We start from the raw sequence: 14,212 nt of genomic DNA, 5'->3' as shown, positions 1-14,212 counted from the left end.
CCTAATTTAATGGACCGCTTGACTGTTTGCTTGGGAATGTGCCACCATGTAGTGGAACTGGCGGATGTTTGCTTCCTGTGTCTCGCCCGGCCACCAGCAAGGCTGGTGCATGAAGACCCCTTGTTGGAGTGCAGGCAGATGTTTGCTTTTGTGTCTCCACCAGCCGCCATCGAGAATATGTAAGCACCTTGGCTGAGAGCCACTGTTGTTCCAACACGGTACCCTGAAAAACCCTGGCTGTGCCCAGAAAGGCTGGCTGTGCCCAGAAAGATTGGCGGTACCCTGAGTGGCCCTGGCTGTGTCCAGGAGGTCTGGCTGTGCCCAGAGAGAGTGGCAGTGCCCTGAGAGGCCTTGGCTGTGCCCAGGAAGTCGGGCTGTGCCCAGAGAGAGTGGCAGTACCCTAACGGCCCTGGCTGTGCCCGGGTAGACTGGTGGTACCCTAAGAAGCCCAGGAAGTCTGGCTGTACCCAGAAAGACTGGTGTTACCCTGAGAAACCCTAGCTGTGCCCAGGAAGACTGGCTGTGCCCAGAAAGATTGGCGGTACCCTGAGAGGCCCTGGCTGTGTCCAGGAGGTCTGGTTGTGCCCAGAGAGAGTGGCAGTGACCTGAGGAATCCTGGCTGTGCCCTGGGAGACTGGTGGTACCCTAAGAAGCCCAGGAAGTCTGGCTGTGCCCAGAAGGACTGGTGGTGCCCTGAGAAACCCTAGGTGTGCCCAGAGAGCCTGGCTGTGTCCAGGATATTGCATTCACCTCCAGGATCCTCGCACAGGGCCCCTAGTGGAAGACACTTGTCTCATAGATTGTGAGGCGAGACCCTGTAGGAGTGGAGTGTGGGGACAGAGCCAGAAGTGCAGTTTCCAGGCTCTCTCCCTCACATAGAAAAGTGCTGGCTCAGGTAGTAAATGGCCATCAACTGTGATTGAATGGCCATCAGCTGTGGGTAGTTGGCCGTCAGCTGTAACCAGTGAGCCATTGGCCACTAATATAACTGCTGTGGCTACGCTAGCAGAAAATGGGGGTTAGCAAGAAGATGGTGTCTGAGCTAGCAAGAGCTGATTGCAGCTAGCAAGTGAGATGGGTTGGCAGAGACAAGTGGACGGTGGATTGCGAATCGTGTGACTCCTGCTTCCTGTGTCTCCAACCCAGCCACCAGCAAGACTATAGTGGTGTGACTCCCCTACCTATGGCTCCGTGGGTGTTCCTTAAGACCACGTCCTGCGCTCTTATTGGGGAGCGGGAGCAGAGACCCCGCATGACACCCTGCATGACACAAGGTGATGAATGTAGTTCATAAGATTAGATTGAAAGTGCTATAGAAATACGAAGCCTACAAAGATGGCTTCTGGTGGAAGGATCTAGGAAAACCTAGGGGGCAATCGACATTGGCAAAGAGTGAAAAGCTTGCAGGCTGCTCCCATACCAAACTTCCTGCTGATCCCCAACTGATCATGTGCTTTCAAACTTTCTACGTGTCCTACTACCTTTTCTCCCTCTGTACAAACCCTACCTGACTTTATAGAAAGTGCTCGACTGGCATCTCAAGTTTGTATGAACATTGGAATGAACTGAGAAGGCGAAACTATTGATATCTGGCTCTGACTCTGAGAGATTCTGATTTAATTGGTCTGGGGTATGGCTTGAGCATTGAGATTTTTAGAAGTTCTCTAAGTGGTTCTCTGAGTGCAAAGCCAAGATTGGGAACTGCTGGGCTAGAAATCAATGCCAGAGCTGAGAGAGTAAGTCTGTGAGTCAGAACTCCAGGTGCTGTGGAGCATGCATGAGTCTGAGATGTGCCATCCCTCAGTTCTACCCTCCACAAGAACAACAATCTGATCTACCTTTTAAGGCTGGATCAATAAGAATCATGAAGAGACAAGAAGTTGATTCCAGGTATTGCTCTGCCCATTGGGATCAACTCTGTGTGGAAAAAGACAGTCCTGCCTGGCTCTCTTGCATTCCTGAACACCTTGCTGGGTGTGCCAAAAATGCACACTTTCTTTACCTGACCCATATTTTAGATAGCTGGGCCTCATCTCAGTCGGTGACTCACTGAGTCTGGGCTAGAGCTCAAAAATCTGCATTTCTAACAGGTTCCTTGGTGATACTGAAGCTCTTGGTGCAAGAATCATACTTTGAGAACCATTTCAATTCAATTCCTGTGAACAGTAGTTCTCAAACTTTGTCGTATATGAGAAAACTCATAAAAAACATAGAGGCCGTGGTTTTTGAAGTAGAATCAAGTCTGGGCCTTTATGTTTTCACCAAGTTCCCAATGGTGTTCTGATACCTACCAGTGTTTGAGAACCACTGCTTTCGTTAGTGATTTTCTCACCTGGAGACGTTGTTGGTTTTCATACCCAGGGATGGGGAGTACGATTGTGCTACTGGCATCTAATGGTACTAACTATCCCTGGATAAACAGGATAGCCCCACAACAAAGAATTATCCAGCCTAAAGTAGCAACAGTGTACAAGTTGAGGAACTCTGGGATAGGACATAGTTTGATCACTGCAAGTCTTATTCAATTCCCTTATTTTACAAATGAGGAAACAAGCCCGTAGGTCACATATATAGGCAGTGGCAGGAGTAGTATGCTTAATTTTATATACCAAAATCTAAAACTTGTATGCTGTATGTCATGGAGCCCTGGATGACAGTAGCTTTGTAGTTTTTTTTTTTTTTAAGATAAAAAACAAATGTGCGTGAAAATAAGAAAGAAATGATAATTTGAGAAAAGGAGACACTGGAAGCGTAAGATGTTGAAATTTCTGCAAAGGTAGGTATGAACTGGGAGCCTGTAATTTCTCTATTGTTTCCCATTCCTTACAAATTCGGAGAACAGCCAAAGCATTGGAGAACCCATCCAAACATTTGAAAAGGGACTCAGACATTTCCTTTTTTATTATATTTGGAATGAATCTTGACAGAGCTTGAATTTCCTTTTGACTTCTGTTTACAACTCAGCAGCATCAGCACGCTCACTTCTTTTAAGGAATCTCCAGCAGGAAGGAATTCCGAAAGAGATCTTCCGATGTTCCTTATTTTCCCCAAATCAGCTTAGCGTTTCAAAGCTGACTCCTATCTTTCCTGAAAAATCCTCATGGAACAATAAAAAGTGTACTCAGACTTCAACAGCAGACTTAATCAGCTCTTTCCATAAGCAAATCTAATATTAGTTTATTTTGATCGTGTGTAACCAGGGCTCTTGCTTGCTCCAAACATCTTTGATTCCTTTGAAATGAAAGGAATAATTCTCAATATGCAACAATCCAACCCTGTTCAGCTGCTGTTGATGCTGGCAACAAGGGAGCTGTTTTGAAGGCTTTTTTTCTTATACAAATAGGATCATCTAAAGACTTTTTTTTTTCTCCAAATAAGTTAGTGTAAAAGGCAAGCCACCAACAATCTGTCAACATAAGAGAGGGAGAGAAAAAAAAAAAAAGGCCTCCCTGGAGGAAGAGTGTTTTTTTAGAAAAATTAATATTTAACTTACATTTAAAATCAAACAGGAGCTGCCAAATTCCAGGACTGTCAGTTCCTTTCCAATTCCTTTAATAGCTGTCCCTGTACTTACCTTAATTCCTGATTGAGCTTTAAAATTTCAAATCAAACAAAACACCACAAACACTCCAACCCCACAATCCCATCATGGAGGCATTCTAACTTTATTCCTTGGGAGACTTACACTGTAGTTGAACAACAACAACAACAACAACAACAACAACACAGTGAAATAAAGAATGTTTATTATTCCCCAAATAATTTAAGCTGAAAACACAATGTGCATTGACATCTAGGGAATTGGGCAGATCCTTTGTGCAGGGTATCAGGTCAGTTCTTTTTGCAAACATTTAGTTATTTAACACTGAAGGGTCTCTTTGAGTAAGGCTTTAGTATGATAGTATACTAGTGAGCAAGTTGAGGCTTATAAAAGAGAAATGACTTGCCAAAAGGCCAGTTTGCAAATTACAGGGCCAAGACCCAAGCCCAGGTAGTGCTTTTCCCACTGTACTACACTGACTCTTTATAAGCCTAAAATATCTTCACAGCTCCTGTCAAAATTCTGCTTTGGTTAAACTTGTACAGACCACATTTTTTCTTTAGTCACCAACTTTGCTTCGTGTTCCTCATTCAGTTAGAGTCACAGACTCATAGAATTTTTCTGCAGAATAAATATGGACACGGTGTGTGTGTGTAACCATATGTATTAGAGGTGGAATATAAATGTGAACTCAATTTGATAGGTTAAGTTCGTGTAGAAACAGTCATGACCACGAGAGTAAATCAGTCTTAATTCATTCCTACATAAGAGATGCCAGATTGCTGTATCTGGATACAAAGAAAATCCTTACCTATCAGAAATTCTGGGAGAGAAAATTACTCTGTATGCATATGTAATCCATCATTATGAGATTACCCTCATGCTCTGCCTGTCTTTGAGACTCCCTTCCCATCTCCATCCCTGAATGCTTCATGGCGGAATTTGTTCTGAATTCATGTTCTGAATTCTGGTGTTCTCTTTCTGGCCTACTCTGCTGCCCTTCAACTCTTGTTTAAAAATAAAATCTTGGTCTTAGACACTGAACCCTCATCTTCTGTTTTGGAGGATATTACAGTTTATAATTATTCACTTCTCTTTTTTTTCAACTTCAATTTTGGAATCACTTGGGTAGACTCCAAAATGGAAGCCATAAATACCCTAATACTACCTTTATTGCTGAAAAATAAGTTTGGAGAGTATGGATTTTAATATGCAGCAAATGGTCTTTCTATTACTTCTGCCACCCACACCCTCAAATCAAACTTGGCAATTCTCAGGCCAACCTAGGGAATTTCTGAAGCAGTACTCTAGAATTTCCCTCATCAACACAGATGAGGAAAATAGCAACTCCCCTGCAACATTCTCCTTATTACTTAGAATAATCACCTCACTTCCTCTGAAATGGAGCCTCTGCTTATTCCTGCTACTAGCTCTAAGACTGTTCCTAAACCAAACCCCTGTTCCCAGCTGTCAGACGTCACTAACACCAGTAACTTGCCTGCATCAGAACCTAGTTCTTGCTGACAGACTCCTTGGGAGTGAGCTTCGTCTCTCTGCTTTTGAACCCTGTCTGATCGTACAGCCATTCCTGATGCTGACTGCTTTGTTTTTGGACACCTGGCTTAAGTTCATCCTGCTGCTTGCGGATTCTGTGTCCCTAAGTGTGGCCGGTGTGTTTCAGACCAGTAGTTAGGACCTTCCTTCTGGATCTAGTCTGCCCTGCTTCTGACTGGCCCCCAAGCTGACACTGGGACCTGTTCTGGCTACAACAGAGCTGTAGGTGGTCTCACCTCTCCGGCCTCAGCCTCATAGGAAAAGAATGGGGAAGACCACTTGTAAATGAATCATAGTATGTGCCCATTTCCAGCAAAAACATAGGCTACTGTAGTTTCCACATTTTGTTGGGGACCTAGACGGAAAACCAAATAGAGAAAGCACAAGAAGAAACATAAAGCTATGACTTGGCTGGTAGAGATTTTTTATTACATTTCCTCATAGCATTAAACTTTAACTTTGTTCAGGTTCAAGTAACACTAATTGAGGACTCTGAGCTGGGAACGTTTGTGATTTTAGTTGATCCTTGGGGTTGGAGAAATTTCGGCTCTATTATCATACAAACATTACAAATAATTTGTGTAGAAAAAGTTTAATAATCTACAGAGCAAATCAGTTAGGGAGTCAGGAATTGCATCTGAGTCCAGAGCCCACTTACCGAAGTCTCATCCTTCTCCTGTTAGGGTCTCCAGACAAGAATTGTTTTTAGCACCTGTTGGCAAAGACTTTGTTCGAGCCAACCTACCAGCCCTCTTTTGGTAGCCTCCTGACTCACGTTCTGGTGGGCTCACAGGGAAATAAAAGGAGGCAGATATTAGAGCAATAATGCCTCAGCTACCATGAGCCCCTAAATTGTAGTGCTGGTTGCCTGCCTCTCTCAGTATTTTAGTTTGCTTTGCCCACACTTGTCACCATTTCCCTATTTTGAACCATCTCCAACAACATTCTCATCCTGAATGGCTTCATCTGTGGTACCTGCACGCCGGCACCCCCCTTCTCTGTATGGCATCCAGACGTGCCTCTGCGAGGACTGTTGAGCCAGTTCTTCTGTTCTGTGCTCTAGTGTCTGATAGATACGAGCAGCCCACCCCAAAGTGACGGAGGATGAGGTCCCCACCCTCACCCCAGAAATCTCAGCATCTCATTAACACCCTCATCTGTGGCAAATCTACGGTAAATTGCTTTCAAAGTAAAAATAATTATGTAATATAGTAGAATATAATATTTTTTATGTCAAACATGTATAAAACATCAGTGCCCCACCTTTTACCAAAATCTGATTTGTAGATACAAAGATTAACAACTTGTATGATTTACTATCAATTATAGAGTAAAAGGATATATATACACATATATGTATATATGTATATGTATATACATATGTATACGTATATATGTATATGTGTATATACATGTCTATATGTATATACACATATACATATATGTATATACATATATATATGAAAAAGATTGGGAGGAAGGAGAAACAATTTTGCTTTCCTTTTGAATAAAGAAAAGTGTCCTCCCCAGAACATTTCAAACTGTTCAATAAACCTTAGTGATCAAAATAAAATTATTAAAGGTGAAATGCCATGAAATATGTCTTTAAAATTGATTATTTTGCTTGTCAGAGTGATTTTAGGGAATTCATTCAAACGAAACATTGACAAAACCCATAAAACTCACCAGTGCGGCTCTGCTGGAGAACTTGTCATTCATCATACCTGGATACTTTAGATTCTGACTTCACTACTCATTTTGGCACCCCTGGAAATAGATTCCAGCTTCCTGATTACCTGACCACCCATTCCTCACCAGCCTGATAGGGTGCCTGCCTGCAGTTTCCTTAACCAAGCTGTTGCATACATCAGCCCTCTCCTGCTGTGTTCACTTCCAAATTACCTTTTATCAGCGGTACCTGACCATATGCAGATTGCCCAATGGAAACCTGTGCAAAGAGATACCCAATGATCCTCTTATCTTCTTGGGAAGAAAGAGATTTACTAGATCTTAACACTGTTCCTGTGTTCTAGAAAACGCTGTTTGGATGAGTAAATGAAATAAATGGATTTCAAAAGAGATGTGCACGTGAAATAACCGTGGACAGGAAATCAGAAATGTCCCGGATCTGGGTCTGGCTGCGCCATGAACTAGTTGTGATACCTTAGGCAATTCACTTCTTGTTGGGCGTCTTTTAACCCCATCAGTAAAGGAAGTTGCAGAACTAGACTTCTGAGATCCCTTCTAGCTCTAAGTATCCACTGATTCTTTCATTTTAAAAATGATGTTAGCACATCCCTAGTAGTGCCCCAAAGCATTATTCCCCCTCTCCCTATATCTACCTCCGGGATAAAGTTAAACTTTGGTTCCCAAGCAAATTTCCAAACTCCCCCAGGGTCAATAAAAGTCTCAGCTTACTTAGAGCTTGTTGGTTTTGCCTAGAATTATCAGCCAGCTTCAGCCAGTAGAGCGGGAGACTGGTGTTACTGTTTTGAGGAATCCCGTAGCATAATAACAACTCCAGGCACTGCAGAGTTTATCCATATGCCCCAGCTCCCTGGGGGACCTCCCTGCTTCAGTCTGTCCAGCATGTGCCTTTTCCTTCTGTCTTTCTGCTGTTACCCACAGGAAAGAATCATGAAGAGAGAACAGGATTTAGGGAAAATAGTGAGTTGAGGTACCCTAGTCTCCCACCGCATTTGATACATGGAGAAGGTAAGACCAAAATGTAGTGATGACGTGGCTCCACTGGGAGAAAAACACACACACACACACACACACACACACACATAATGAATAATTGGCCAAACGAATGTCTTCATTCTTCTCTTCCACTGAATCTGATTCCCTTACAGCCTTACCCCTCAGAAGAGTTCAGAATGTAAGTAGTTTACCGACCTGGACCAATTTATGTTTGGGAGTAGGACAATTTATATTTAAAAATTAACTTAATAATCTCCACATCACTTTCAAACTTTTAATGGTTACTTTTAAGGTACTGTAAAAATATACATAGGTATACTTAAAAACTTTTTAGACAACTACTTCCTTTTACTTTCAAGAGAAAGTAGGTTGCAAGCTGTATAAAAAAAGATCTTATGCAAGTTATATAAATAAAATCCCCACTCTTTTCCCACTTCAGTCCCAATACACCCACAAGAAAACATAGATATACTAACTTGACGTTCTGCCTCTTAAAGACTGCCGGACTTTGACTCCTACCACACTAAATGTAATCCTAAATTGATTTGCTAAAATAAACATGGAATCGTATAGTCAATTCCCTTCAAAGAAAGCCTGGGATGTCACCTGCTGATCCCATTTATGATACTAATGCTTTGAGAAGGACTTGCAGACAAAATGTGCATATTATTTTATAATCAAAATTGAATTTTTACCCAGAACGAGTCTTCTTTAACTTATTTTGAGGAATCAACTTCAGGTGACATTGAGATATTTTTCTGGAGTAAAGTGCACTTTCAAAACATAAAAAATCATTTTCATTAAACAATATTTTTGTGACTGAAGTCAACCTTCTAAGGAATCAGAGGTTTTCCTTCTGATTCATAAAGAATAATTTCATATATAATAATAATCACTGTTTTTTTAAAACATGACATCACTTTAATTTTTGTAGTACTTGATCATTTTCAAAGCCTTCCATACATGTAAAATGATAAATGCTTTCTCCCCACTCTTCTGGTCTTTCTGGCATTCCCTACACAGGTGCTTTGGGTTATAATGCACAGCAGGAGGAATTCAAAAATCTCAGCTCAGCCCCTAGGAATGATTTCTGCAAACCAAAGACAGTCTGCTCATAAGCAGACACTAGATACTCTAAACTAATTGGTTCCTCCTCTTTTTCAACAACCGCTGCAGAACTCCCTCATTACTGAAAACTTTCTAGGATGGAAACAATTTTGTTAAAGCAATATGCTTAACTTTCTAGAGATATTGCAGCACTTTGAAAGGTAAACTTTTTCAAACTTTGGGATATATAAGAGTTACAGGTGAATGCCACTTTCCTCTCCCCCCACACCCTCTTCATTCCTGGTATACCCACAAGGAAACAAGGCTAACTAATTTGCACTCTCTGCATCTGAAATACTGCCAGACCTCAGATTCTATCACATAAAATTTGAAATTTGAAATACAGAAAGGATCTGCTTCTGTATTATTGCAGGATAACAGAAAAGAACAGATGAAAACAGGAACTTATCCTTGTGTTATACTCGCTCTCAAACTTATAACCCTTTCCTTGGAAGATTATGTCCTAATTGACTTAGGCTTTCTGACAATCTTTAAGGACATTAAAAGCCAGAGATATTTTTTTTTCATTTATTCATTTTTCTTTAGTTATATTCCTCTTTAAAAGAATCTCATCTGACATTATAAGAACAAAACAATGAGACCAAATTGTTTATTTATAACCTGTGTTCTCTTTCCCATGAGTATAAACCAAAACTTCTCAAATTTTCCTGATAATGAAATAGATCATGATCCCTAATATCACCGTAAGGCCAGAACTAAGTCAGGGAAGAAAGTTTGGTAACTGGCTTTCTGATGATGGTAAGCAAATCACACAGCCTTCTGTTATCATACATATCCAGATTTCCACTACCTTTGCTTCTCCCTAAGTACACATTGACCTATCGTTCAAAGGGAAAGTTAAAGAGGTTATCATGAGCATGTATCTCCTCAACAGAGACAAGCTTGACTGGTTAATCTCATACGATATTCCAAGATGAGAGAAACTTTTATCATCATCTTGTGTAGATTCCTGATTCAACTGAAGACTTCTAGGCCTAGATTGCAAAGTGACTTGTTAACATACAAACATACAGTGATTTGGTAGTTAAACTAGCATGAAAATCACACTTTTGTAGACAAAGCTTTTGTCTTGACCTTTGATTATCAAGATTGGCGTTTGAACTATTCCTTGCCTATTTCCATAAAATCATTGTTAGACTGTAATCTGTAAGATCTGTAGAAGTCCCTGCTCCCACTTTTAGGCTGTTTAGAATTCCTGCTTCCACTTCAGCCAGAGCTCTTGGATTTTATTTGTATAAAATGCATTAAAAAAACCCAAAAGATACTGCTGCTTTTCAACTTTGAAAAAACCCTCACTTCAAATATGCCATACTTCTAGCCAACACACCCTCATAAAAGTCCAGGCAGGATATGGGGAGAAGACATTCCTGAGAACAACAACAACAAATATACACAGGGTGCCAAAAAAATGTATTCATATTTTAAGAAAGGAAAAAACTGTATTAAAATTGTAATACTCAATATATACAGATAACAAAGATGAATACTAGTCACATTTGACTTCTGCAATTACAAGAGGTGCTCAAAGTGGTTGCCATCAGCATCCAGACACGTCTGATTACGGCGAACTACTGCTTGAGCAACGTTGACCAAAGTGTCCACTTGTATATGTTTTTTGGCACCCCTGTTATATAGGTATATATGTCAAAAAAATGTACAAAAGTCAAACGTGACTTGCATTCATCTTTTTTGTTGATGTATATTGCGTATTACAATTTTAATAGTTTTTTTCTTTCTTAAAATATGTATACATTTGTTGGCACCATATATATATATTATATATTTATATTTATATATATACATATTTATTTATATTTATACATATTTATATTATATATGTACAAAATTTCTCAAGATTCCAAAGTTGAAAACATTTATATCGTTTGCACATGACTTCATAAGTTGCTTTTGCTTTTACTTCCATTATATTTATGGTGTGCTCAGATTTCCATGGAAGTGATTATTATTTATTTCTAGATTATGGGTCAAGATGGTCAAGGAAGCCATCAGCTAAAAATGGATCTAAACACATGGAACTTCAATCAGGGATCAGGGATGGATTCTGAACAATAATTTTACATCCAAAAGGCAAGTTCACATCCTTGATTTAGAGTCTTTCTGAGAAAACTCAATCTTAGTCAAATAATATTCATAAAAATAGAAAACACAAAAATAGGGAAAGTTGAGGGTGGGAGTTGGAAGGAAAGGATCAACATTGATTTTTGACATTTTGAGTGAAGTTGAAATTTTTATTACTACCCATATATAACTGAATAAAATCCATGCAAAACAAAGTGTATTTTGAATTGATAAGAAAAAAAAAATTGCAAATGATGCCAAATTGTGAGATTTTTACATCTGCAAATATTTTGTATTTGTATATGGTATTCAATTTTTGTTTTTAAACATTCTTTTTCTGTCAAACAGATTGAAAATCAAAGCACCTGAGGGCTGTGGTTTACACACATACCGATACAATCCAAGACTGAATTCCAAAGTTCCTCTGAAATGGTTCCATTTTTAACAGAAGAAAAACAGGAAAATAAAATTCCTCCCTTAAACCAAACACACCAAATAAAATTTCAACAGAATCAAAGTTAAATGTAAAATCTATAGCCATAGGGGCTAGGAAAAGTATGAAAATCAATAGTTGATCTACAAGTTGGGGAGGAATTTCTGAAACATGAAAGGAAATAAAGTTACGACGTAACAGATTAATAGATTTAACTACATGAATATTTTTTCAATATTAAAATTAACTATAATAAACTGAAAAAATGTCATATAGCATATACAAAGAGTTACCACCATTAATATAAAGAGTTCTTGTAAATCAAAAAATGAATGCTTCAATTATAAACGAGAAAGAGACAAAATAAATAAAATACAAATTAATAACAATTTGTTAAATTTTTGAAATATTCCACTTTGACTTATCAAACTGATAAAATTTTTAAGTAACAGTGGCTAAAATTTCTATGAATTACTATTCTCATCCATTCTGGGAAGGAGTATACTCTAAACTGGTATGGATCTGCAATCCCTTATCCACACTTCCAAGGTTCAAAGGCTTTCACAGGTTATTTGGTGGCAAAACTTGAACTGATACAAGGTTATTTATGGTTTTTACATATTCTATTTATTTAGACTCTTAATACATTTTGCTAAGAAAATGTTAATGTGTATAATTGGATATGGTTCCCTATACCTAATGCATAGTGTTACCTAATACGAGGTAAATGCAACATATTATCTTTCTAAAATCCCCAAATCTTTAAATTTCAAAATATATATGACTCTAAGAATAGGGATTGTGGACTTTAATTTTGGGGAGTAGAACAATTTGTCAGTGTATGTCTAGTATCTTGGAAAGGGTCTACCTTTGACTTAATAATAATATTTTTAGGAACTTATTGTAAGGAAAAATAGTCAGCAATATGCAGAAATATTTATAAGTAAGGATATTCATCAGAGTGCTATGTCTAATATTAAGAAACTGAAAATAACCTATATGTTCATCAATAGGATAATATAAGATAAACAATGGTATCAATAAATTCTAGAATACCATAGGAAAAACATACTTTCAATGAAATTTGATGACAGGTGCCAGAGTTGAAGTAAGAACAAAACACATAAGTACACATGAAACAATAATGCCAACTGTATATTTACAGAAAAAAAAATACTTCAAGGAAATTGTCATCTCTCAAAAGTAGAATTATGGGTTCTTTCAATTTTTAAAAACATCACTCTTGTGTTTTATGAATCTTCCACAAATCATGTATGATTTATACAAACAGAAAAAAATGCATACTATTTAATTTTAAATTTTGAGATCCTTTTTAATTATTTGAACTCAACAAAGACCTTTCAAAAATAGAGGCTCATGCTTAGACAGATGGACTAATAAAAATTTGCATGACCCAGACTCCCAGTCTTGAATAAATCATATATCATGTTATTAGCCTATGTAATAAAAAGAAAATACTTTTCATCCAGAAATTGTTGACACACTCAGGCATATATTTCAGGGTATTTGTTATTATTTGTCATTTATTTTAATGGAATGTAAAAAGAGCATTAGACACCGTTTAAATCTTAAAATTAAAAATTACAGTATGTTAGGAACATTACCTTATGTTTATGTAGCTTTTTACAGTTTTCCTAGGACTGTCACATCTGTTTTCTAATTTGCTCTTTACGTCTATTTCTGTGATTTGAGATTTTATAAAACTAAAGTTTAAAAAATGTAAAACTACAAAGAATGACATAAACTCCTGAGTTTTCACAATCTGGTATTAATAACTGTTAACATTTTGTCATTTTTATTAAAAAAAAAAGTATGAACACTCTCTGGCTAAAATTAAATTCCTCTTTGATTACTCCCCTATCCACATCTATACATGTATCTCGAATGTATGTACATATATGTATAACATCTCTCCATGAACAATATATAGTATTCTTTTGTGTTATGTGTGGGGGTTATTTTAAATGCTATATAATTTTATACTGTACATATTGTTATTCCCCTTATTTTTATTTTAATATTATATTTTAAGTTTTACCCACACACACACATGCACATCCTTCCATTGTGTAAACTACCAAATATTATTGTCATTTTCTCTTTAAAATAGCCCTATAATATAGACAAATCAAGGATTTGTATCCTGCTTTACACATGTGATGTTAAATAAAATACCAAAATGCATGTGACAAGGGGCTTAATTGGAATTGTTGTAATACTAATTCGTTGCTTGGTATTTCTTCTCTGATAAACAGTATTTTTAGCTAGAAAAGCTAGGCTTATAGAAACATGGAAATTCATCATTCGTTACCAATTGCCGTTGTCCTGGAGGACATCTCGAGATTTATCTCTTCTTCAAGGATCAAGATAGTTAGAAACAATGACTTTAACTTCTGCTAGTATAACTTGAATGTTGAAAGGATGACATAAATAAAATATAACTGTATGTGTGTCTCCCACTGTCCTTTAAATTTGAAATAGTGGGAGTAAGCCTTCCCAGATCCTGGATGATCCATCCACAAGCCTCATGGCTTCAACTGGTAGGTTATAGATTACTTTAAGTATAAACACAGGCTAAATTTAGACACTACAATATTCTGTCCAAGACACTAGCTAAATTCCTGAAACTGTCATAGCAGCTAATTGCTCCCCTGGCTAAAGTTGGTCTACTGCAGGCTAGGCTGGCTGTGGGGAAAGGCGTGGGCTGAGGGTGACAAGGTCCTTCTGTCTCTGTTCCCTCCCTGCTTGCTTTT

The sequence above is a fragment of the Rhinolophus hipposideros genome, assembly GCF_964194185.1.
Source record: "Rhinolophus hipposideros genome assembly, chromosome: 2".
Taxonomy (NCBI): domain Eukaryota; kingdom Metazoa; phylum Chordata; class Mammalia; order Chiroptera; family Rhinolophidae; genus Rhinolophus; species Rhinolophus hipposideros.
This window is presented reverse-complemented; position numbering follows the sequence as displayed.